This window comes from Macaca nemestrina, chromosome 14, assembly GCF_043159975.1.
Source record: "Macaca nemestrina isolate mMacNem1 chromosome 14, mMacNem.hap1, whole genome shotgun sequence".
Classification (NCBI taxonomy): Eukaryota; Metazoa; Chordata; class Mammalia; order Primates; family Cercopithecidae; genus Macaca; species Macaca nemestrina.
In genome coordinates this window covers 91044959-91068602 of record NC_092138.1, presented here as the reverse complement: position 1 = coordinate 91068602, position 23644 = coordinate 91044959, and the positions used below count along the sequence as shown (strand labels likewise).

The following is a 23644-nucleotide window of genomic DNA, read 5'->3' as shown; positions in this document are numbered from 1 at the left end:
TTCTCAGTGGCATAGTAACAACCACATAATTCAAAAATAAGTTTTCCTGTGCATTTCCTTGTTGAATCTTGCACATTGAGCTTTTTTTTTTTTATATTCATGCATTCTTTCTTGATGCTTAAATGTTTTCTTTGAAATATCTACTGTATTGGTTTGTAAATTAGATAGTCTTCTGTAATAAAATACTATTTGTGCAAAAAAAAAAAAATCTTTATACAGTGGCTGTTGGGAGGGAACTGGAGGGGCAATGTGGGAGGGAGAGAGCCCTACTGGAAAGGTGTTGCAATGAGCTGAGGGAAGAGTTGCGGCCTGGCTAGGGTGATGGCAGTGAGGACTCATGGGGAGGGAGGTCAACAGACATTTCAGAGACAATGTGCAGGACGTAATGCACAGTCACTGCTCAGGTCTGAGGGATGAGGAGGAGGCAAGAATGACTCCCATTTTTCTGGCTTCATGGAGAGAGAGGTGGAGAGTCAGGGAATAGAGCAGAGGGGACAGTGTTGACTTCCATTTAGCCCTTCAGGACCCTGCAGGCCACCTGAACTTTCAGTCGTGTTCAGTGAGACAGGAGCCTGGGTTTGGGGGAGTGAAGGGGAAAGGAAAGTTGGGGGATTGATTGTAATGGGTCTTGGAGGTGGGCTTTGGTGTGTGGGTGTGTGAGCTTGACTCTCGGGGATGGAGAGCCAGAAGGTGCATGGTGAGGTGCAGGGTGAGAAAACACAGCTCTGCACTGGGCCAGGCCACTGGAGGTGGACATGAACATGGAATCCTAGGTCTGAAGGGGCCTTCATCCAGTCATTCCATGGTGCTGATGGGGAAGCCGAGCGACTGCCCAAGGTCTTTCAAAGGATTGGCGGGAGAGCAGGGACTGGAACCCAGGTATCCTGACTCCTGGGATGGGAAGGGCTGGCGACCTCTCCATTCCTCAGCCCTTCCTGATGTCCTCAGGGCATCCCATCCCCACATCCTCCCACCCTACTTCCGAGTATGCCCATTGTGGGCTAAGGCCCCGTGCCTGCTTTTGAGTCAGAGTGCCCTAACTTCGAGTCCTGTTTCCACTCACAAGCTGGAAGGCTTGGGGTGGTGATCTTTGCTCTGAACTTCATTCTCCTTAACTTCACTTTCCTCAGTGATCACGTGGGGTCACTGATGCTTCTATCCTAGGGTGGGCTCGTTTAATGACATAAGGCACGTTAGAGGGCTGGCAGATTGCTTGGCACCTGTGAACACTCAGTAAACAGTGTTGAAGTTGGGTCATTTCAGAGTCAGCCTGGACATCATCTCCTCCAGGAAGGCTTCTTTGGTCCTCTCCCCCTTAATCACACAAGGTCAGGTAAGATCACCTTCCTCTATGCCCCCAAAGCACTGAATTGGGCCATCCTCTCTGTCTGTCTGTTTGAGAACAGGGGCTGATATTTAGCAGTATAGTTTAGTTCTGGCATCGTAGAGATCTGAGTTCAAATCCTATCTCTGCGACTTCTTATTTGTGGCATATGGAACAAGTCTGTTAATACCTCTGAGCTTCAGTTTCCTCATCTACAAAAGGGAAATGGTACCAATGATAGCTATCTCTTGGGGTCTTTGTGAGAATTAAATGATAATACATAAACACAGTCCTTAGAATGATGCTTGACACATAGTAAGTGCTCAATGAACGTTAGCTATTTATGCATTATTATTCATCATCACTGCCATTTTTACTTGTAGGCCTATTGGACTGGAAGTTAGAAGACCTGGATTCTGGTCTCAGCTTTTTATTCTGCTGATCTTTATTAAAATTTGTATGTATCTGGGACTCTTTTGGATAAGTGGTTAGGTAATAAACAAATGAAATTTTTAGTGAAGAGAAGCCCTAGCTCTCCCTCGTCTGTGTTATTCACTGGTGCAGGAAAACCCTGGGTGATGCATATGTGTTTGTGGAATGCTCATTTGGGAGTAGACTCTAAAGCGGACTTTGTCTTCCTTCCCATGACCACACAGGTCTCTTTCCTGGGGCTCAAATTCATGGTGGCACCTGCTCCAAGCGGGCTGGGTTCCTATCTCCCTGCTTCCCTTGGACCCTCCCACAGAGGCCCTGTGTGTTTGCAGACACAGCTGAGGCCCTTGGCCTGGGGTGCACACCCAACTCGTTAGACCTTGTTCTCTGCACACACGCATATATACATTTTAGAAATGTTTCTCTTAATCATATCTTGAATTAATGCAGGACTCGTTCATTCCCAGCTCTCATTACCCTCTTAATTAACTCGGCACAGATGGAAAAAGTCGGAATTGCTCTAGCCGAGTTGTTCTGCTAGTTTTAAAATGAGATGGCAGATGGGAGGACGAGGTGGAACGGGCCGGCTCGGAGGGAGGAGATGAGTTTCCAAGCTGTCACCGGAGCGTCAACAAACGCTCCATCTGTCGGTGGTAAGGCCTGGCCGAGGCCTCGTGCAAGGAGCTGGTGTTCTGAGGGCCGGCATGGGCCAAAGCTCAGAGGTCCTGGCCACTGCAGGTATCCTGGGGACGTGGCCCCCAGCACCGGGAAGAGCTCCAGGATTTCTGGGGTTCTGATGCTGATGGAGTCCTCCGCCCCAGACCATGAGGGAAACACTCATGTCCCCCATTCCTGTTTTGGAGCCAAGGAAGGGTTTTATTTTCCTTCTTACCTAAAATAGTCTTAAGGAATGAGTTACATCAACTCCACATGGCTGTCAGCGTGAACTTTCTAAAACACACATCACTGCTGCCGGAGACTCGTCATAGGCCCCCGAATCCCTCAAGGCAGGGCTGTCCCTGCCAGAGTCTCTAGCCTCTTCCCACCCTAGCCCTCTGCGTGCCCTGCCCTGACAGCAGCCATGCTGGCCTGCCGTGGTCTGTCTTGATGCTGGGTTCTAGCGTTTGCTGTTCCTGCTGTTGGAAACCTGTGCCTCCTCCTCATCCTTCAAGACCAGCTGTATGAAATATCCCCTTAGATTCCTCCCTCTCTCTGCTTCTTGTGCTTCTCCCATCTAAGTGTTTTACAAAATATGCTTTGCTTGTAAATGAATTAATAAACGATTCTTCAGCAACGGCTTATGAGAGGATATTTGACTTGTTCAAGGACGTTTCTCAACCTGCAAAGATCATAGAACCCTAGAATTGAAAGGGATGTTAAGAATCTCTCAGAGTTCACAAATCCTCTCTTATGCATCCTGGTGAACCGAACATTTAGCTTTGTCTCGCATACTCCCAGGGACAGGGAACTCACTGTCTCCTAAGATAGATACCCTATTGATAGACAGGTCTAATTGTTCACTGTTCTCTTGGTTGGACAGGGATCAGACTTTGGTAATAGGCATGGAAATAAAATCTTCTCCCCTGCCCCACCACAGGGAAGTCCTTCAGGGGCTTGACAACAGCACCCAGGTCTTCCCTGAGCTTGTCACCCTCAAAGACAATATGGAAGGCAGAGTCCACTGACTGGTTTCTGATACTCCTGTGAAATGACAGGATCTTGGGATAACTGACCATTTTGTCTTATGTCCCAGAGGTTTGTGGAGTGGTAGACAGATCTTGGACTTTGAAGTCAAATAGACCTGTTCTGCTCTTTACTAGTTGTAAGACATTGAACAAGTGACTTAACCTCTCTGAAACTTGGCTTGTTCAGCTGTATAATGGGGGTTGAAACAGATGGTTATTAAGGCCTCTTTCAGTTGTGACTCATGGAGTTCCACATTGCTTGTCTCTGAGCCTCCTGCTTCTAATTCAGGGACTTGTTCCTGTCTCTGACCTCCTGACTCTTGTTCCCTGCCCCTGCCCCCAACCCTCTATCATAGTCCCTGGTTTGTTGCACTAACTCTTTGGCTCCCTTCAGCAGGTTTTAAAAAATAATTCTGTTCTGAACAAATCACTCCCTGCTTCTGTCTTTATGGCTCCCAGCAGTTGCTAGTGTGTGTCCAGGCTCCCTAGAGCGGCCCTCAAGGCTCCAATATCAGGCCTTGTCAGTATCTCCAGCTTTTCAAACAACTCTCCACTTTCTACTCTTCCTTTGGAATTCTCCAAAAGCACTTTCACTCCACGCTTCGCAGACACTGTTACTTCCACTTGCAAACTCCTATTGATCCTGCAAAACCCTATTCCGGTGTCACCCTTAATATCTGAAGCTCTTCCAGACCACTGCCCCCCCCCCCCCGAGACAAAGTTCACCATTTCTCTGTACTCCTTTGCAAGCATGATCACTGAATCAATCATGGTGTGTTTCAATAGTCATTTTCTGTGGCTGTCTTTCCTTTGTAAGAGTTGCAAGGCAGGGAGATGCTGATTTCTTCTCTGTGCCCCTAGCATTGGGGATGGGGCCTGGCAGGTCGAAGTCCCTACCTTCATGACTTTTGTTACTGAACTTTTGATCCCAGTCTCTTTCTTCACCTTTTCCAAGTGAAAATGACAGCGGTTCTTAATCAGAACTTCTTAATGACACCACATTATCCTTCCGAGATGCTTTTACCTCCAGGAACCCATTGATTCACCACTCTAAATTACTATAATTACCACAAATGATAAAATAGCAGCTTTCCCAGTTTTCTTTACCCTTGCCAATTTGCATATGCTAATGTTCTAACATCTCCTTTTGGCCCCCCTCCTGCTGGCTCTTCAGAGACATTTTCTGTAGTTTGTTCACTTGTCCCCCATCAACTAGGACCAGACCAGGGCAAGGAAGAAAGAAGTTCCCAGAAGTTCCTAATCCACTCAAGCAATGGAAGAAATACATTTTCGGTCATTTAAAATACAGTAAATACACTGAGGGAAATCTTTGTGCTGCCGTAGGAGAGGACAGGATGGTGCAAAGCAAAGGGCACTGTGGAAATGAGAGGCAGGAGGGACCTGGGTTTAAGGGGCTGCCTCCAGCAGCCCTGGCTGGCCCACCTCACTCTCTGAAGATCCCATTTCTCTTCTGAAAACTGGAGAGCCTATACCCCCTTGAGAGTTTGTAATGAGAAAGAAATGTGGATTCTTTTTGAATTTTTAAAAATTATGGTGAGAGGGGGTTTCACCATCTTGGCCAGGCTGGTCTTGAACCCCTCACCTCGTGATCCACCCCCCTCCCTTGGCCTCCCAAATTGCTGGGATTACAGGTGTGAGCCCCCATGCCTGGCCCAGAATTTCCTTCCTTTTTAAGGCCAAATAACATTGTATTATAGGTATGTACCACATCTTGCTTATCTATTCATCCATCAATGAACACTCGAGTTTCTAGAAATATGAATGTACATATTAAAATATCTTCTAAAATGTAAAGACCAGCAAAATTTTAGGAGGTGGAGGTGGTTAGGGCAGTGGGCTTTGGTGCTGCACTTGACTTTGAGACCTGGATGGATATCCTTGAGCTCTAAGCCTCAATGCCTATTGCATGGGGCTGTCATGAGGTCTGCAATCCAAGACATGTCATTGACTTAGCACAGAGACTGGGATTTGAGCATTCATTCTTTTAGTCATTCATTCAACACATTTTTACTGAGTACCTACTATGTTTCAGACACAGCTAACTACTCAGGATAGAACAGTGTGTATCTTGTAGAATGCCTGATGGCAAGAAGGCAAGACAAGTCATGAGCAAATAAGTAAGAGAATGTATATTATGGCGATGATGATAAGTTCTTTGGAGAGAAATGGAGCAGATTAAGAAGGGTAGTGAGTGCTTGTGGGGATGGCTCTATTCGATACAGGGTGAGCTGGCGAGGTCTCCTGAGGACGTGAGAGTTGTGCAAGTGAGCCTGGTGAGGATGAGAGAATAGAAAAGGCGATGACCACAAAGGAAAAGGATGTCTGGAGTGTCCTAAAAACAGGAACATGTCTGGTGTGGCTGGAGAAATTTGAGGCAGAAATTAGCTGCAGATAAAGACAGAGGAGTAGCTGGGGTTAGTGCTACAATGTCAGGTAAGGTGGGGTGAGTGAACTCAGTGGGCACTGAAGAGTTCTGAGCAGGGAAGTGATAGAATCTGACTCATACTTTAAAAGCTATCACTCTGCCTGCTGGGTTAAGAATCAGCTACAGTGGGGACAAGGGTGAAAATAGAAGGACCTATGATTGTAATAATCTAGGCCAAGGATTGGCAAACTTTTTTGTGAAGGAACAAAGAGTAAATATTTTCACTTTGGAGTGCCATATGGTCTCTGTTGCAATTACTCAGTTCTGCCCTTGGAATGTAAAAGTAGCCACAGATGACATGTAAACAAATGGATGTCGTTGTGTTCCAATAAAACTTTATTTTCAAAAATAGGTGGTGGGCTGGGCGCGGTGGCTCAAGCCTGTAATCCCAGCACTTTGGGGGAACGAGATGGGCGGATCACGAGGTCAGGAGATCGAGACCATCCTGGTGAACACAGTGAAACCCCGTCTCTACTAAAAAAATACAAAAAAACAAAACAAAACAAAAAAAACCCCAAAAAACTAGCCGGGTGAGGTGGCGGGCGCCTGTAGTCCCAGCTACTTGGGAGGCTGAGGCAGGAGAATGGCATAAACCCGGGAGGCGGAACTTGCAGTGAGCTGAGATCCAGCCACAGCACTCCAGCCTGGGCGACAGAGCGAGACTCTGTCTCAACAACAACAACAAAAAAATAGGTGGTGAGCTGAATTTAGCTGATCCCTGCTCTGAGCAAGATGGTGGTGGGTTGGACCATCAGTGGGGTTGTGAGAAGTGGTTGAATATGGGATACATTTTGAAGGTAAATATCAACAGAATTTGTGTCCAATTGGAGGTAATGTGTGAGAAAGGACAATCAAGAAAGACTTTAAGTTTTACGACCTGAGCAAAAGAAGGTTAGAGTTGCCAATTACTGAGAAGAGAGACTCTATGGATGGAACAGGGTTTTATTTTATTTTTTTGTAAAGGTGTGGAGAGAATTAGAAGTTTGGTTTGAGACATATTGGGTTTGAGATGCCCCTAAACATTCAAGATAGATGTCAGGAGAGAGTTTGAGACTGGAGGAAAGAATTTTGGAGTTGTCAGCACGTGGATGAGATTTGAAGACTTGAAGTTAGACAAGATCACATGGAAAAGAAGAGTGGACAGAGAAGAGAAGGCCTCTGAGGGCTGAAATGAGGAGCCACCAGCAAAGGAGACTGAGAAGGAGTGGTCACTGGAGTGGGAGGAAAGCCCAGAGAGCATGTTTTCCTGAGAACAAAGAGAAAGATGTGTTTCATAGAAAGAATAATCAACTCTGCTAAATGTTGCTGTAGTAGGTTGAACAGTGTTTCCCCTAAAATCATGTCTACCAGGAATCTCACAATGTAATCTTTTTTAGAAATAGAATCTTTGCAGATGTAATTAGTTAAGATAAGGTCGTACCGGATTAGGGTAGACCCTAACTCCAGCAACTATTTTTCTTATAAGAAGAGAGGACACGCAGAGACACAAAGGGAAGAAGGCCGTGCGAGGACAGAGGCAGGTGGAGAGATTGGGGTGATTCAGCTACAAACCAACAAATGCCAAGAAAAGCCAGGAGCTACTAGAAGCTGGAATATGCAAGGAAAGATTCTTCCCCAGAGCCTTCAGAGGGAGCATGGTCCTGCTGACACCTGGATTTTGGATTTCTAGCCTCCGGAACTGTTACAAATGCATTTCTTTTGTTGAAGTTACCTTCAACAAAGTAATTTGTTACAGCAACCCTAGGAAACTAATATCTGCTGCTGATGGGTTAAGGAAGACCAGGACCGATGAAAGATCTCGAATTTGGCAATGTTGTGGGTGGAGGGTATCATGGGTGACCTTGACAAGCGTTGTTTTCAGTAAAATGGGTGGGGGTGTGAAGTCTGATTAGAGTGGGTTCAAGAGAAAAGGGGAGGAAAGGCATTAGAGACTGGGTATAAACCATTCTTTTATTTTAAAGGAGAAAAAATGGATGGTAGCTAGAGAGGAATGGGAGAAATAAAACATGTCTAGCATTGATAAGAATGATCCAGCAGAGAGGTGAGAAATGATGATGCAGGAGACAGGGAGACTGAGTGGTGTCCTTGAGGATGGGATCAGTGGACACGTGGGGAAGCTGGAGTGTAGGAGGGTCATCCATGGGAGCAGGAGGGAAAGCAGTGAGTGTGGATGGGCGTGGTTGGCAGATGCGGTGGAGGAACTGTGAGACTTCTTTTCTGATTGCTTCTGTGGTTTTCATGAAATAGGAATCAAGGATATCATCTGAGACTGAGGCTGGGGAGGAGGCAGTGAAGATATGAGTAGAAAGAAGGGATGAAATGGCCAACTGGGAGAACAGGGTGTGATTCTTATTGGGACAATGTCTTTGGCTGACTGGGAGGCCACAGGGCCTGCTTGAACTTAGTGTCTGTGAATTTAGAGTGGGCAGAGTCAGTGGGGTTGTGTGTTTCCCTCTTCGCACATTCAGCTGCTGGGTCCAGGTTGAGAGCAGGGGGATAGTGGATAAAACCAGCAAGGATAGTGAAGCAAGAAAGGAATGAGGAAGGTGAGGGTTGTATCTGTTATCTATTGCAGTGTAACAAACCACTGCAGCATTTGGTGGCTTAAAATAACAATAATTTTGGTTGTGAATCTTTAATTTTTGGCAGGGCTTTTGTACGAACAGCTTGTCTCAGCTCAGCTGGGATGGTTTAACTGGAAAATGGAGGATCTACTTTTAAGACGGTCTAGTAGGTTGATAATGGCCCCCAAAGATATAGGATCTTAATCCCTAGAACCTATAAATGCTACCTTGTTTGGCAAAGGGGTCTTTGCAGATGTAATTAAGTTAAGGATATTGAGATGGGGCAGTTGTCCTGGATTATCCGTGTGACTCCTAAATGCAATCACAAGTGTCCTATAAGAGACAAGCAGAGGGAGATTTGACAGCAGAAGAGGTAGAGGCAATGTGACCACAGGGAGGAGATAGGAGTCATGTAGCTACAAGTCAAGGAATGCCTATAGGACCAGAAGCTGGAAGATGCAAAGAACAGATTCTGTTCTAGAGCCTCCAAAAGAGTGCGGTCTTGCTGACACTTTGATTTTGGACTTTTAGCCTCCAGAACTGTGGCAGAATAAATTTGTGTTGTTTTAAGGGCCACCCCAGTTTGCTGTAATTTAATATAGCAGCCCTAGGGGACTACCGCAGATGGTGAATCACGTGATTGGCAGGTTGGTTCTGCCTGGCATCTGTGAGCTGGATCTGAGGACTGAGGGCTTTCGTTCTCCACATGGGCCTCTCCTGGGGTGGTGGCTGGGTTCCAAGAGAGAGGCAGAAGCTCTCTTGTCTTTTATGACTTGCTTTGATATCACTCATGGCATAGTCATAGCCCCACCTAGAATCAAAGGGAGGAAGCACAGACTCACCTCTCAATGGGAGGGGCGTCAAAGTCAGATAAGAAGACAATGTGAGATGCACATGCATAAGCAGTACATGTGAGATGGGAGATACTGTTGTGGCCAGTTTTTAGAAAATACAACCTAACAAAAGGTTAATGCAACATGATGATAATGATGGTGGTGGTGGTGGTCGTAGTGATGATGGACTGTGACCTCTTAATTGGGTAAAGAGGGAAGTGGGAACATATGGAATAAAGGGCAGTGAAAATATGGCAGAATTAATGGACCCTAGGACCCAGTGAGGTGGAAGAATCATTGACCTCCGAGTGAACAGAGGTCAGAGTGTGGGATACTTGAAACTGAGTTATGGAATGAAAACAGTTCTTGTAATGATAAGTTACACAGTGTGACCACAAAGGTGAGTGACTGAGGTGTGGCTTTTGGATGCCAGGAAGTCAAAGAATGATAGACCAGGCTTTTGGGAGGACATCTATGTAGACATTGAAACAAAGTCTGTGTTGAAGAGAGTGACAGTGATTCAGGAGAGAGAATCTCTATGGGCCGAGGGTCAGTGACCTCCTGCAAGCCTGAAGATGACCATGAAAAGGAGAGGGTAATGGTTGCCCTAACATGATGGGATGAGCTTCAAAGGTGGAAGTTTTGGGGAGTGAAACAATGTCCTGAGAGCATCAGGGAGGAGCATCAGTATGAGCGACAGCGGGCGTGTGGGAGAGAAAACAGGTGCTCTTGAGGGAGCTGAGGGAGCAGAGGGTCCCCAGGGAGAGTCAGATTTCATCTGAAGCCAAAAAGCAAATGTTAACTGAAGAAGTGTAGTTGAGAGTAGGAGGGATTGCAGAGCGCATGGTGGGAGGTTTTGAGGCATTGGAGAGAGTAGGGATATAGAGCACAGTGGGGATAAAAGTCTCCAAAAGGGGCAATGCCCTGGAAACCCTTGGCTTCTTAGGGTGACTGATGTGAACCATGATGCATGACATGATGGGATTATATTTTGGGTTCCTAAGGCAGACAGTGATGGTGCATCTGGGCTCTGAGGGATGGAGGGAGGAGAGAGAAAGGGTTAAGACTGTGCCAGGAATCCCAGAGCTCTGGGGTTCCTGCTTTACTCCTGCCCATGGCAGTGGGAGGCCAGAGGAGATGCCAATTATCCAGGAGGACTAGGAGCTCAACAGACATTAGTTATTGCTACCATCGTCATCATTTTCTAGGTTAAGCTGCTGATTTCGTAGATGGGGAGTGGGCATCATTGCACTTGTCACACTGTGTTGTAATTATCTGTTTTCCTGACTTCCCCACAGGATGTGAGCTTCTGGAGAGTAGGGTCTTCATCTTGTTTTCTTGGAATCTATCCCTAGTACCTAGCACTGTGAGCAGCCTAAAATATTTATCAACCAGCATATATTGAAGGAAAAAGTCCCAGAGGGATGTACTGACCCATCCAAGGTCATACAGGAAAAACAGAGCATGGACAAATCATTTGGGTTCCTGATGCTCAATTTTTATTTGCACTCCTGCAGTATCCAAATTCCTCTAATCCTTGTAGTGGTTACTTCTTCCATCTCTCTCCCCTTTGCCCATTTATTTTTCAGTGAGATCTGCAGCTCCAGCTGGAGTTGGAAGCCCAGAACCTCCATCAATGTTCAAAGCCTCTCTCTTTTTGCTCATGTTTAATCTTCAAAAGGCCCTTTTCTCCCACTGGTGATTTTCCCTGGGGTGCCCTTGGCTGGCCCTACTAAAATAGGAATTGCAGGCTGGCTAAATAGGGATTTTCAGCTAACAGAAGAAATTACTGACAAGGGAGAAAATAGGGGAAAAAGGCGGGTAGATCTGGAGCTTTCTTATCATCTGCATTGGTCTTGGCATTGGGGGCTGCTTAAGTCCATTAGCCTCTGTTAATTTCTCTAGTTCTTTATGGTGAAGGGGATGTAATGGGCTGGAAATAATCCTTAAGTGGGGGTGGTTCACATCCGAAGCTGACAAGCTGAGATAAACCCATTTAGGAAAAGAAGCACATCTTTTCAACCCATCCAAAAAATTTGAGGAATGGGAGGAGAGAATCCCATGGTCCAGTGCCATCCTCTTGTTCACAGACTCCCTTCTGGGATGCTGTCAGCCGGGACCCTAGTGCTCCAGTACTGGTGAGTTCCTGCTTTGTGATCGGCTCAGACACAATGGATTCCATTCCTCAATTTTTCCTCCTGGAAACTTCAGAACCTGGACAGGCACCAGGGACACAGCTAGAGATGAGCACAAAAAGGGAGCATCAATCCTACCATTACAGCGATCCATGGGTGCATGTATGTGTATGTCCATGTGGAGGGTGTGTATGTGTGCATGCGTGTTTAGTGAATGGGTGGGGGATGTAGCTATGAGGGAAGAGAGAGAGACAAAGACAAAAGACATAAGAAGCAGGAACATCAGCAAATGCCAGCATGTGGGAGTCCTTCCACTGGCCTCAAGAGAGAACATCCATGATATGGTTTGGATTTGTGTCCCTGACCAAATCTCATGTTGAATTGTAATCCCCATTGTTGGAGGAGGGACCTGGTGGGAGGTGATTGGATCATAGGGGAGGACTTTCCCCTCGCTGCTCTCATGATAGTGAGTGAGTTCTTATGAGATCTGGTTGCTTAAAAGCATGTAGCCCCTCCCCTCTTTCTCTCTTCCTTCTGGTCCAGCCATGTAAGACACGCCTGCTTCCCCTTCACCTTCTGCCATTATTGTACGTTTCCTGAGGTCTCTCCAGCTATGCTTCCTGTACAGCTTGTGGAACTGTGAGCCAATTAAACCTCTTTTTAAAAATAAATTACCCAGTGTCAGGTAGTTCTTTATAGCAATGTAAGAACAGACTAATAGAATCAATTTCTTGGAGCACAAAAAAGCAGGAGGGGGATGAAGTCTCAAAGTCTGTGGAGGGAGTGCTGAGGAAAGGAAGTGATTCTCCTTATTGGGCCTCTAGAGCAGAGAATTGGAACTATGTGGGGTAGATGTCACTAGAAGACAAAAAGCAGCACATTTTGGAAAGGCATTTCCTATCATGTTGGGAGTCTCCCGTGGGCTGCTGTGGGGCCTAAGCGCCAGTGCCCACAAAGTGTGGACCCTTGTGTGAGGACCAGAGGGCACCACATGGCCAAGTGACCTCCAAGGGCCACCTGGGGCAGAGTGGAAAGCAGGGAGAGAACGTTCAGGGTTCTTCTTTTCCCTCACCTCCCATACACAACCCATGGGCAAGTCTTGTTGGTGCCAGAACCCAATTATAGCCCATCCTGTCTGTCGCTTCCAGCTGAGCTGCTAGCATCCTACTCCAAGGCATTCTCTCCTCTCCTTGGACAGCTGTAGTAACCCCTTAACTGGTCTCCTGGCCTCAACTGTTAGTACTCTATGTCTACTGTCTTATAAAATGTAAATTAGATCATGGCTCTCTTTATTTAAAAAAAAAATCATCCAATGGCCACTTGTTAAGATAAAATCCAACTCTATCCAACCCAAGAGACCATGCACCATCCATGTCTACTCACCTCTGACCTGCAGTGAGCAAGGGCCACATCTTTTCTCTCTTCCTCAAACGGGTCCTTTTTATCTCAAGGCCACGGCTCCTGTTGGTCCCTCTGCCTGGAATCCTCTTCCCACAGATCTTTGTATCTTTAATTTTCTTTATTTTTTAGGTTTCAGTTCACCCACCTGTCACTTGCTCACTGGTACTCCCCTCTTATCCCCCAACTGGAGTTAGTCCCCCTTCCCCACCTCTATACCTTTATCTGGTTTTATTTTCTGTTTTTTTTTTTAATTTCCTGCTATTTTAAGTAATCACATGAATGTATTAGTTGGTTTGTGGATTTTCCATCTTCCACTATGAAAATGTGAGTTTTGGGAGAGCAGAGAGCTTGTTCCAGTGCCAGGCATGTAGGAAACTCCCAAGACAGTTATGGAATGAATTAATGAATGAATAAATGAATGAATAAGTCAGGAACACCTGGGTTTGACATCTGGATCTACCACCCACAAGCCGAGTAACTGAAAAGGTTAGTTCACAACCTGGGGCCTTGTGTGTAGAGTGAGGATCATGACATTTACCCTAAGAGTGCCATGTGGCACCAATGCTGTAATTAAGTGAAACTTTCAGCTTAGCACTTGCTTCCAGAAGGTAGTTAATTAAACCCAGTTCCAAAGGAAAAAGAAAAGGCAGGTCCCTTTCCTTCCAGGTTTTCCAGGTGTGGATTCCACATGAGAGGGGAGGATCAGGAAGGTCCACCCTCTCTCAGTAGTACCATTGGGAAGTCTGACCAAGGGGAGGGACAAAGGAGCACCTGTCTTCCATGTGCTTACCTTGCCTCCTAGTCCTGATCTTGTCCCCATTTTCCACCTTGCTCACTGAGTCCCAGACTTTAACCGTATCCCTGTTGCCACTCCTCTCCCAGCACCCTCGTTCCTTCCAACGTCTGCTTCATAATACTCAAGCTTCTAATTTAAGCCTAGCACTCAAGGCTCTTTAAATAAAGGTTTCATTTTATCTGTCCAATTTTATGCCTCTGGGCTTTCAGCTGCCCTTTTACTCTGCTCAGGGTGTTGTCTACCTCATCCCTTGCAGTCCAGTTTCAGTCTTCTTTAAACACACTGAGAGCTGGATCATTAGCATGCAAGCAATTAATGTGCTGATTACAAAGTGACCCATTTATATTCCTTAAAGGGTACTGGCAGCAGTTTTACTAGGATATACTTTCAAAACTCACTTGAGTTGAGCATTTCTTTTCTATTTTGATGCTTCTTTTCTGGTAGTATAAACTTTCAGGGCAGGGAAGAGAATCTTGTCTGACTCTCATAACAGAGGGGGAAGTGGGGCCCAGAGAAGTAAAGTGCCTTGCCCAGGTCACACAGCAGGTCGACAGCAGAGCTGTGACTAGAACTGAAGTCTCTTGCCTCTACACTAAGAATTTTGGCTGCAGGGAGCCAGTGGCTGAGCTCAATTTGGATTCAGCTTGGGAAGGAAGCCCATGGTCCAGTCTGGTTTGGCTGTGCCCACAGGCACAGTGTGGATGGCAGCAGCTGGAGGCCATTAGGGGTGTGTGAACCTCTCTTTATCACACCCCCTTCTACAAACATTATCCTTGGAGCCTGCCTCAGCTGGGATGGTGCACCCATGTGTCTGTCTAATGTGCCAGCTTGCATGCCCCACAGCTTCCTCTGAAGCCTCTCTATTTGGGAGGTTTGAGCTGAGCTTTCCACCAGGAGAAAGGGTACCGGGCTGAGTCCCTGATGGTTCTACCCAGGCTGATGGGTTCCTGGGTTCAGCCAGTCTTCTAGTGGTTCTCAAAGGTAGAAGTGCTACCTCCTGTTAGGTATTTTGGTTAGAGATGTGAGTGTTTCTGATTGTCTCAATATTTGAGAGAGCTCTTAGCAATTGGTGGGTGAGGGCCAGGTATGCCCATTATACTGCCTTGTGCTGGTAAATTGCATGTCACAAAGAATCAACTTGAACCCCGTGACACTTTCACATGTCTTACTAGACGTGTGTAAGTGAAAAATCTGTTTATATACGCCTAGAACTTTCTCTGTCTTTATCTATCTATCTATCTATCTATCTATCTATCTATCTATCTATCTATCTATCTATCTGTCTGTCTGTCTGTCTGTCTGTATGTCTGTCTGTCTGTCTGTCTATCTATCTATCTATCATCTATCTACCTACTTATCTGTTTGTATCTATCTATCTATCTATCTATCTATCTATCTATCTATCTATCTACCTACCTACCTATCTATCTATCTAATCAGTCTATCAATGAATGTATATAAACAAAGTATTTTCTGCAGAGTTTTAAAATTCATTTAACTTTCCAGGAATTCAACTACTGGGTAGAACAAGCAAAGACTGTTAATTTGTTTTGTTCAAAATTTCATCAAGAATTGTTCACCATTTCAGAAAATCATGCAGAGGTTGGCAAGGCCGCTGTGAAATTGAAGACACCAATACAATCCCCTTGTCTCAACCTGCCTTTGTTGTGACAAATATAGGAAGGTACTTATTTAGCCCTTATTTCAAAATGTCAGATAGAGAGGCAAATGTGTCAACAATATTCAGTTAAATATTGGTTTCTGTCTCTTCAGTCCCAACGTACTCATTAGAAAGAGGTGCAAACATCTGATTACTTAGGGTGTCTTCTTTGTAGTCATGTCTGAACGTTTACTTATTGAAATATATATTATTTGGTTATAAGTTGTCTCCTTTTATTTATCTTTATAATACATTTTATTGATTTTTAAAAAGTATGTAGGTAGGCTATACTATCCATGGATTTTATTTCATCATACTAAAAGGGATGTTACAATATAATTCTACACGAAGGGGGCTTTGAATCTGAGGATAATAAGTCTTGATACCTCCCTTCCAGGGACACACATCTGATTTGTCAATACCATTTAAATCCCATCTTCTGGATGAAAAATCTCCTATTTTTTTTTTCTTGGATTCCTGAATAACATCTAGGTATGTGATCCTCACCCATTCATTTATTCATTCAACATATATTATGCTCATTCATGTGCCAGGCATGTTGCTAGGCACTTCATGTACACTTTCTCATTTAATCCTCATAGTACCCTGCAGAGAAGCAGTTATTAGCCCTCTCTTGCAGACACAGGTCCAGGTCCTAATGAGGTCCCAGGCCAGTGGAGGACACAGATAAGTAAATGGGTATTTACAGTCCAGCATGGTCTGTGAGTTCATGGGGCAAGCATAGGAGCTGCAACACCCAGAGGATGGGTTGTCTAACCCTGTTCCAGAGGCAAAGATGACTGTTTTCAGGAGGGGTCCTGATGGATCAATATCTGAGCTCCGTCTTGACAAATAGGTAGAGGTCAGCAGATAGAAGAAGAAAGTAGTTCTTGGTTGAGCCAGTGCAGTTGCTAGGGCATGGTGGCAGGAATTACCATGTCAGGCTTGGAGTTCTGCATGCTGTTCACTATGGTTGGAGCTCAGAGTGTGAATGGGGATGGTGAGACAGGAGGCTTCTGGTAGGGAGGAGCCAGTCTGTGGTGGTGGTACATGTAATGATCCTCAGTTAAAGCCCTGAGGAGCTCTCACTTTGTCCCAAAGGCACTAGGGAGCCATGGAAGGGCATATGCAGTGGAATGATGCGGTCAGTGTTGTGGCTTAGAGTGATTACTGATGTTGCAATCTGGAAAATGATTGGTGGAAACTGAGGAGACTAGATAAGTGGCTCTTAGCACAATTGAATAATTAATTAATTACTTCAAATATTTATTGAGTGTCTCCCATATTGTAGTCACTGCATGAAATTGGCCATAAACTCAACAAGTCAGAAGTCTGGTCACGTGTTAATTCCTATTAACCCAGTATGAGCCAGAATCAAGATAATTAAGTCCCTGGGCTACACTGGCCCCATAGACTTCTGTGACCCCAGACACTGGGTACCCAATTTATTTATTTACAGTGCTAATCCAGTTACCACTTCTCCCCCTAAAGCAGCCAGGAAGCCCTTTGGTTACAGGTTGGACTTAATTATGGATAATTTACTATTATTCTGCAGCATTTTCTTATTGACTGAATATTAATTGGCTGGAGTCCCACGCAGAAGATGGAGATATTAAACTGTCATTACAAAAATGCTTGTTTGTGTTCATCCCACACAGTGCAATCATCAGTTCTGGCTGCCTTGAGAAACATGTCCTGTATAGAGATCCCCCCACCGAAGCTGAAATTTTTTGACTTTAAAGGCCAGTTAGTCACAAAGGTGACTAACAGAGACCCGCAGGTGAATAGGTGACTGGAGATGTTGGGGAAAAGATGACTAGATGTCTGATCTTTAAGGAAATGTAAAAGGAAGATCATGGAGCTGTAACAAGCTGACCGAGGGATCCTTTCTGGCTAAAGGCTTTAGAGACCTACTTACCCTCATTCACCCACTCAATAAATATTGCTATACCACTTGCCATATATCACAGATATCAAAATGACACAGCTTCCTTGTGGAACTTATAGTTTATTTACTGAGGGATATAGATATTACACAGTAAATTACACAAATAATTATTTAATCAGAATGATGATGAATGCCATGAAAGAAAGGAAAGTTCAGGGTGGTATGAGAGAGAATGAATGGTTTTGGGGCAGGTTTGTTTGAGGAAGTGATGTTTGAGGTGAGACTGGGGAGCACGCAGGAGACCACAAGGCAGGGTAAAGAGTGCAATAGGCAGAGGAAATAGTGGCTGCAAAGGCTCAGACATGGCCACCCCAAGAAGGCCAACAAAGGTAAAATGCAGCCAATGAATGTAATAGGAAAGTGAGAGAAAGGGCTCAGGCCAGGGCATCTTTAACCCTCTCAGCTGACACAGGCAGGGAGAAAAGAGCAATGGCTTGGGTCTTCTCAAATACTTCAACAAAAAGAAAGGGTCAATTAGAATCTAGGATGGCATGTAGAGGATATTTTGATCTAGTAACAATGGAGTCTGCCCAGGAGTACTCTGTTGAGAAGGATTCAGAGATTCTACTTAGCTTTCATGATGAAGAGTGGCAAGATTGGTTAGTGAGGTCTGCATGGGTAAGGGAAAGGAATTATTTGCCTATGAGGCCTTTATTTGTTGTCCCAGTTACTAGTGCTATGAGCCAACCACCCCAAAATGTAGTGGAGTGAAACAACCAGTTTACTACACTCACAGATTTTGTGAACTGGCAATTTGGATGAGGGATAGCAGCAGGGATGATTTGTCTCTGCTTCATAATGTCCAAGGCCTCAGCTGAGAACACATGAAGGTTGGAGGTGACTGAGGCCTAGGAACTGAGATCATCTGGGGGCTTCTTCACTCATATGACTGGCACTAGGCTGGGCTCACTTGAAGGCTGGGCTCTGCTGGGATGGTTGATCAGAACATGTGCACTTGCCTCCCCGTGTGGCCTGGGCTTCTCTCCTATCACGGCAGCTGGATTCTGAGCGGAAGCACCCTGGCTGATGTCAGGAAAGGGAACATCCCAAAATAACCATTTAAAACCTTGCATGGCCTTTGTTTACCTAATCTCCAAAGTCAGACACTGTCACTTCTGTGGCATTCTCTCAGTTTTAAGCCCAAACTCAAGGAGAGGGAAGAAAGACTCCACCTCTCAATGAAGGGGTCAAACAAGTATCAAAGAATCTGCGGACATGTTTTAAAATGGCCACATTTGCTGACCACTTATATTAATAAGTTTCAGCTGCAATAAGGCTGAATAATAAATAGCTCTGAGATTTCAGAAGCTTACCTCACATGTTCAGTTATATACTCTTGGGTCTGTTGATTGGCTGTGATTTGACTGATCTAGGTGGGGCTTGTGGACTCACTCTAGACTTCTGATTGGGTTCAGGTCTGCTCCACATGAATTAATTCCAAGATCCAGGCTAAAAAATTAGTAGCTCCCTGAGTCATACTCTTGTCTTGGTAGGGCAAGAGGTCAAGTCAAGCCATATAAGCATGTCTACTAACATTCTGCTGGCTCCAGCAAGTCACAAAGGAAGCCCAACATTAATGGGGTGGTGGGATATACTGCAGTTACTTTATTGGGTGGCACTACAGAGCCACATGGTAAGGGGTGTGGCTGCAATTCCGTAACAGAGAGAGAGTAAAGAAATGTGAACAGTGATCCAGTCTGTCACATTTTTATAGATGAATTTTAAGAATGTTTGTAGCTTAAATGTGTGAATTATATTCTAAATATGTGAATCAGTTACTCAGGCTGAAAGTCCAAGAATACTTTTGACTCTTCTCTTTCTCTACACCAATCACAAATTTCTCTCTGGTTCACAACCTTTTTACCATCTATCTATGCATCTAGCAATTTAACTATCTGTTTGTAGTGCTTTGCTTTTCTATTCTACCTGCCTTAATTTAAAGATTGAATCATTACTCCTTTTCCAGACTATGAAACTTGACTTTATTTATTCATTCCATAAACAGAAATAAAATGTATTTATTGATTGTCTGCTATGTATTAGGCACTGTGCAGGGGGCTAGAGCTGTGAATCAGAAAGAAAAGTTGTCTGCCTTCATAGATCTCATGATCTAGTGGGGGAGAGATATATTAATGCATAAATAAATAGAAAATTTATATATTTCAGCAAATGCTTTGAAAGATATGGCATTCTGAGATGCAGAATAATGATGATGGTGTGGGGGAAAGTTTCATTAGATATGGTGGTCAGGGAAGGCCTCTCTGAATAGGTGTCAAGACCCAATGGAAGAGAGATAGCTAGGGGTGAGATGAATGGGTAGAGGAGAGTGTTGCAGGCAGAAGGAAGAGAATGTGCAAAGGCTGAGAGGCAGGAAAGTGCTCAACACAATCAAAGATCTGTAAGGATTCTAGTGTGAGGAAGTCACAGGGAAAGATAGGGAACATGGCAAATGTGTGATCATCCTAGACATCAATCTCTTTTCCTCCAATCTGTCCCTCACAGTCACCTAGGCTGGACTATCTGAAGTCTACTCCTGAAACTTCAGGGGCTTTAAATTGATCTCAGGATCAATTTAAACCATTCATTTCTGTCTTTGAGGCTTTGATCATATAATAAGTATTTTTCCTCTGCTCTTATGCAGCATTTGCTCTGGTACAACTGGTCTACCCAGCAGTCCCTGGACCCATATTAAAAACAGGGATTTTCTCCACCCCTTCTTGTTCAGTGAACAGGAAGGACTCAGCCATAACAGAATTGTGTTTAGGTTTGTAACTCACTCAGTTGGAGGGTTGACAAACTGGTGGACTTGGTGGGGAGGGTGTTGGAGCTTAGTACCCAGGAACCAGGATAATGTTTAGCCTAAGGAAAAAGAAAATCCACGGCTAAACCTCATGGAATGCTTCTTTTGTGTCAAGCACTTTGCTGAGGTATGAGGCAGATAATATTTTTTTTTTTTTGAGATGGAGTCTCGCTCTGTCGCTCAGGCTGGAGTGCGGTGGTGGGATCTCAGCTCACTGCAACCTCCGCCTCCTGGGTTCAAGCAATTCCCCTGACTCAGTCTCCCGAGTAGCTGGGATTACAGGCATGTGCCACCACACCCGGCTAATTTTTTTTTCTTTGTTTGTTTTTTTAGTAGAGACAGAGTTTTACCATATTGGCCAGGCTGGTCTCGAACTCCTAACCTTGTGACCACGCCTGGCCCAGATACTATTTTTATTCCTATTTTTCAGATGCCAAAACACAGGCTTGTAGAGTCTAAGTAACTTGCCACATTCAGAAAGTTTTAGCGCTAGGACTCAAACCCAGGAAGCCTGACTCCAGGGAGCTGGCTCTTAGCCACAATGCTAGCCTATTTTATGATAGACCTGCATTATTCAACGTTAAATAGTGAAAACGCTTATTGCAATCCTCCTGTGTGCCAAGCACAGGGCTACATTAAAAGGCCTGATTCATTCACAGTTGTTCATGCTTATATCACTTTCCTCTCTCTTTAATTCAAGTATTTAGTGAGTGTCTACTATGCTTCCGGAGGTTGGAGCAGATAAGGCTGAAGAGATTTGTCTCATAGATGGGGAAGAGGTAGAACTCACAGGAGAGTTTTCCATCTTCTTGGAGGCAGATGTCAACTCTGATCTGGAGGCAATTCCTGATAAACAGAGGCCTCTCCTATGGAGAGGACTTTGTTGGTAGGCAGTGAGCTTACCATCTTTGGAAATGTGCTAGTATTGCTGAAGGAACTTCTGCCTTGATGGAGTTGGGTAAAGAGCTTCTAAGGTTTTTCCAGCAGTAAAGTTTCATTATTCAAAATCAGTGTTTCTCAAAAGGGGTCTCCCCAAATGACCTTGGAGTATAATGTGCATATTTAAAATGAAGATTCCAAGGTCCACCTCAGGCTTCTGAATCAGATTCTCTATTGAAGTAGTACAGGAATCTGCATTTTAGCAGTTTCTCAGTGACTCTTGTAAATTCTGAGGTTTGGGACTCCCGTGATATCAAGAAAGAGCTAGTGATGGGACAAACACTCTGGATGAGTTTGGAAACCAACCACCAAGTTCTGCCCTTTCTAATAGCTCACTCACTGTGTGACCTTGGGAATGTCTTCTCTGGACTTCAGTTTCCCATTCTATAAAATAGAGGTGTCACTCTAAGATTTCAAGAAAGTGAAAAATTCTTTTGTGAAGGAAAAACCTAACTTCTAACTTGATAAAGCTCAATTTTTTATAGATTATCGTAAGAGTAAAAAACTGCCCAGAGACTCCACACATTTATTTTTATTATGTAAGAACACTTAACATGAGATCTATCCTCTTAACAGATATTTAAGTGCATAATGCAGTATCGTTGACCATAGGCACGATGCTGTACAGCAGGTCTCTAGAACCTATCCATCTTACGTAACTGAAACTTTATGCCCACTGATTAACAACTCTCCATTTCCCCCTCCCCTCATTCCTGGCAACTACTATTCTACTCTCTGCTTCTATGAGTTTGACTATTTTAGATCCCTCCTGTAAGTGGAATCATGCAGTATTTGTCCTTCTGTGACCAGTTTATTTCACTTAGCATAATATCTTCCAAGTTCATCCATGTTGTCTCATATTGCAATATTTCCTTTTATAAAAGGCTGAATAATATTCCACTCTATGCATATACCACATTTTCTTTACCCATTTATCCATCAATGGACATCTAGGTTGTTTTCACATCTTGGCTATTGTGAATAATGCTGCAATAAACATGGGAGTGCTAATATCTCACTGAGATCCCAATTTCAATTCTTTTGGATACATTTCCAGGAGTGGGATTGCTGGATCATATGGTATGTCTATTTTTAATTTTTATGAGGAATCTTTGTACTGTCTTCCACAGCGGCTGCATCATTTTACATTCCCAACAGCAGTGTACAAGGGTTCCAATTTCTCCACAGCCTTGCCAGTACCATTTTTTTGGGGGCTAATAGCTATTCTAACAGGTGCAAAGTAATAGGAGGCAAAAGCTTCATGCTTTTTTAAAGGAGCTAGATAGGTTTGTTGTTGTTTGTTATTTGTTTATTGTTGTTATTTGTTTATTGTTGTTTTGATGATATGTTTATGAGATCTAAAAACAGATAAACAAAAAATTTGAATTCCTAAAACATACAATTAAAAAAAGAGAAAAAAGAATGAAAGGACTTTAGAAAAAAATGTTTAATGTAATTGACAACTTAAAAACAACTTGAAAGAAGACTCTGCCTTTCCCCCCATGGTTCCAATAGTGGTAACAGTGATGCTGACAAGTCCTTAGAAAAAATAATCTTGAAACTACCAGATTTTACCTCAAAAGATGCCCACATGGTTTGGAAATGGATCCAGTTGGTGGGGAGGGGAGGTAGCTGTCTTATATTAGGCTTCCTGAAGATGGACTCTGAGAAGGAGATTTGCAAGCAGAAAGTATTGGTTCAATTTAGATCTTGGGATGACTCCCACAAGAGAGAAAGGGAAGCAGGACTGGGCAGAGGAAAGAGTTGAGTTGCAATGTGTGTGCAGCTGAGACCTCTGCTGATCTTGTAGGAAACCCTGAAGCTGGGATGGTCCTTTAGAGTTGCTCTTAATCAAGGTAAAGTGGCTGGGTCTTTGCACCTTCACATGGAAGTGGGCTGTCCCTGAGGAGGGGGCATGACTGTGCATAAGGCAGCTCCTTTTGGCTAAGGGCAATTCCTGGAGAAGGATGCTTTGTGAGCCTCCAGGAGCCAATGCTCCCAGAGGAAGCTAGGGGAATGAGCACCTTGGTCCCAGAGGGGCACCTGGGAGGCACACAACAGTGTCCACTATAGCAGTGGAGAGGGTCTTGCCGTGGGAAGGCATTCTTGGCAAGTCTGCCATCCACCTGGGAGGACATTTGCAGGAGTATGAGGCTCATGGGGCAAGATTCAAGTCTGGTTTATCTTTCAGGTTATTTAGCCCCACAGATTCTAGGATGGGAATACTCAGGCGACTTTTTTTTTTTCTTTTTTTTTTTTTTTTTTAACATGAATGAATGAATGAAAGAATAGGAAGGTGGAGTTAAGTCATATTGGAGAATTATTCTGAAAGATACGGCTGCCCCATGGGAGGAAAAGAAATCCAAGTGTTGCAGTTTTATTTCTAGTCCACATGTATTATTGTTTTATTTCATTCATTCATTTACTCATTCATCCACTTAGCATTTATTAAGCAGCTTCTCTATTCTAAGCCTTATACTAGGCACTCTTGATGCTAGATACTGAGGACATAGTCTATCAAGTGAAACCAAGTCACCAACAAAAATGATTCCTGTGGCAAGATATGAATTTCAAGAGGGATGTATAAAGAGCAGAGGGGGCACCTAGTAGGAACAGAATACTGCCTGGAGAGTGGTATCTTATAGGAGGTATATTTTAATAGGACTTTGAAGTATGAGTAG

The 23644-nt window shown here is 44.3% G+C and overlaps 1 long non-coding RNA gene across 1 annotated transcript in view; it reads left to right on the top strand.

Moving 5' to 3' along the window:
- The window catches only part of LOC139358210 (uncharacterized), a 162814-nt gene that overhangs the window by 137837 nt on the left and 1333 nt on the right, over positions 1-23644 (top strand). The gene's annotated exons all lie outside the window — the stretch shown is intronic.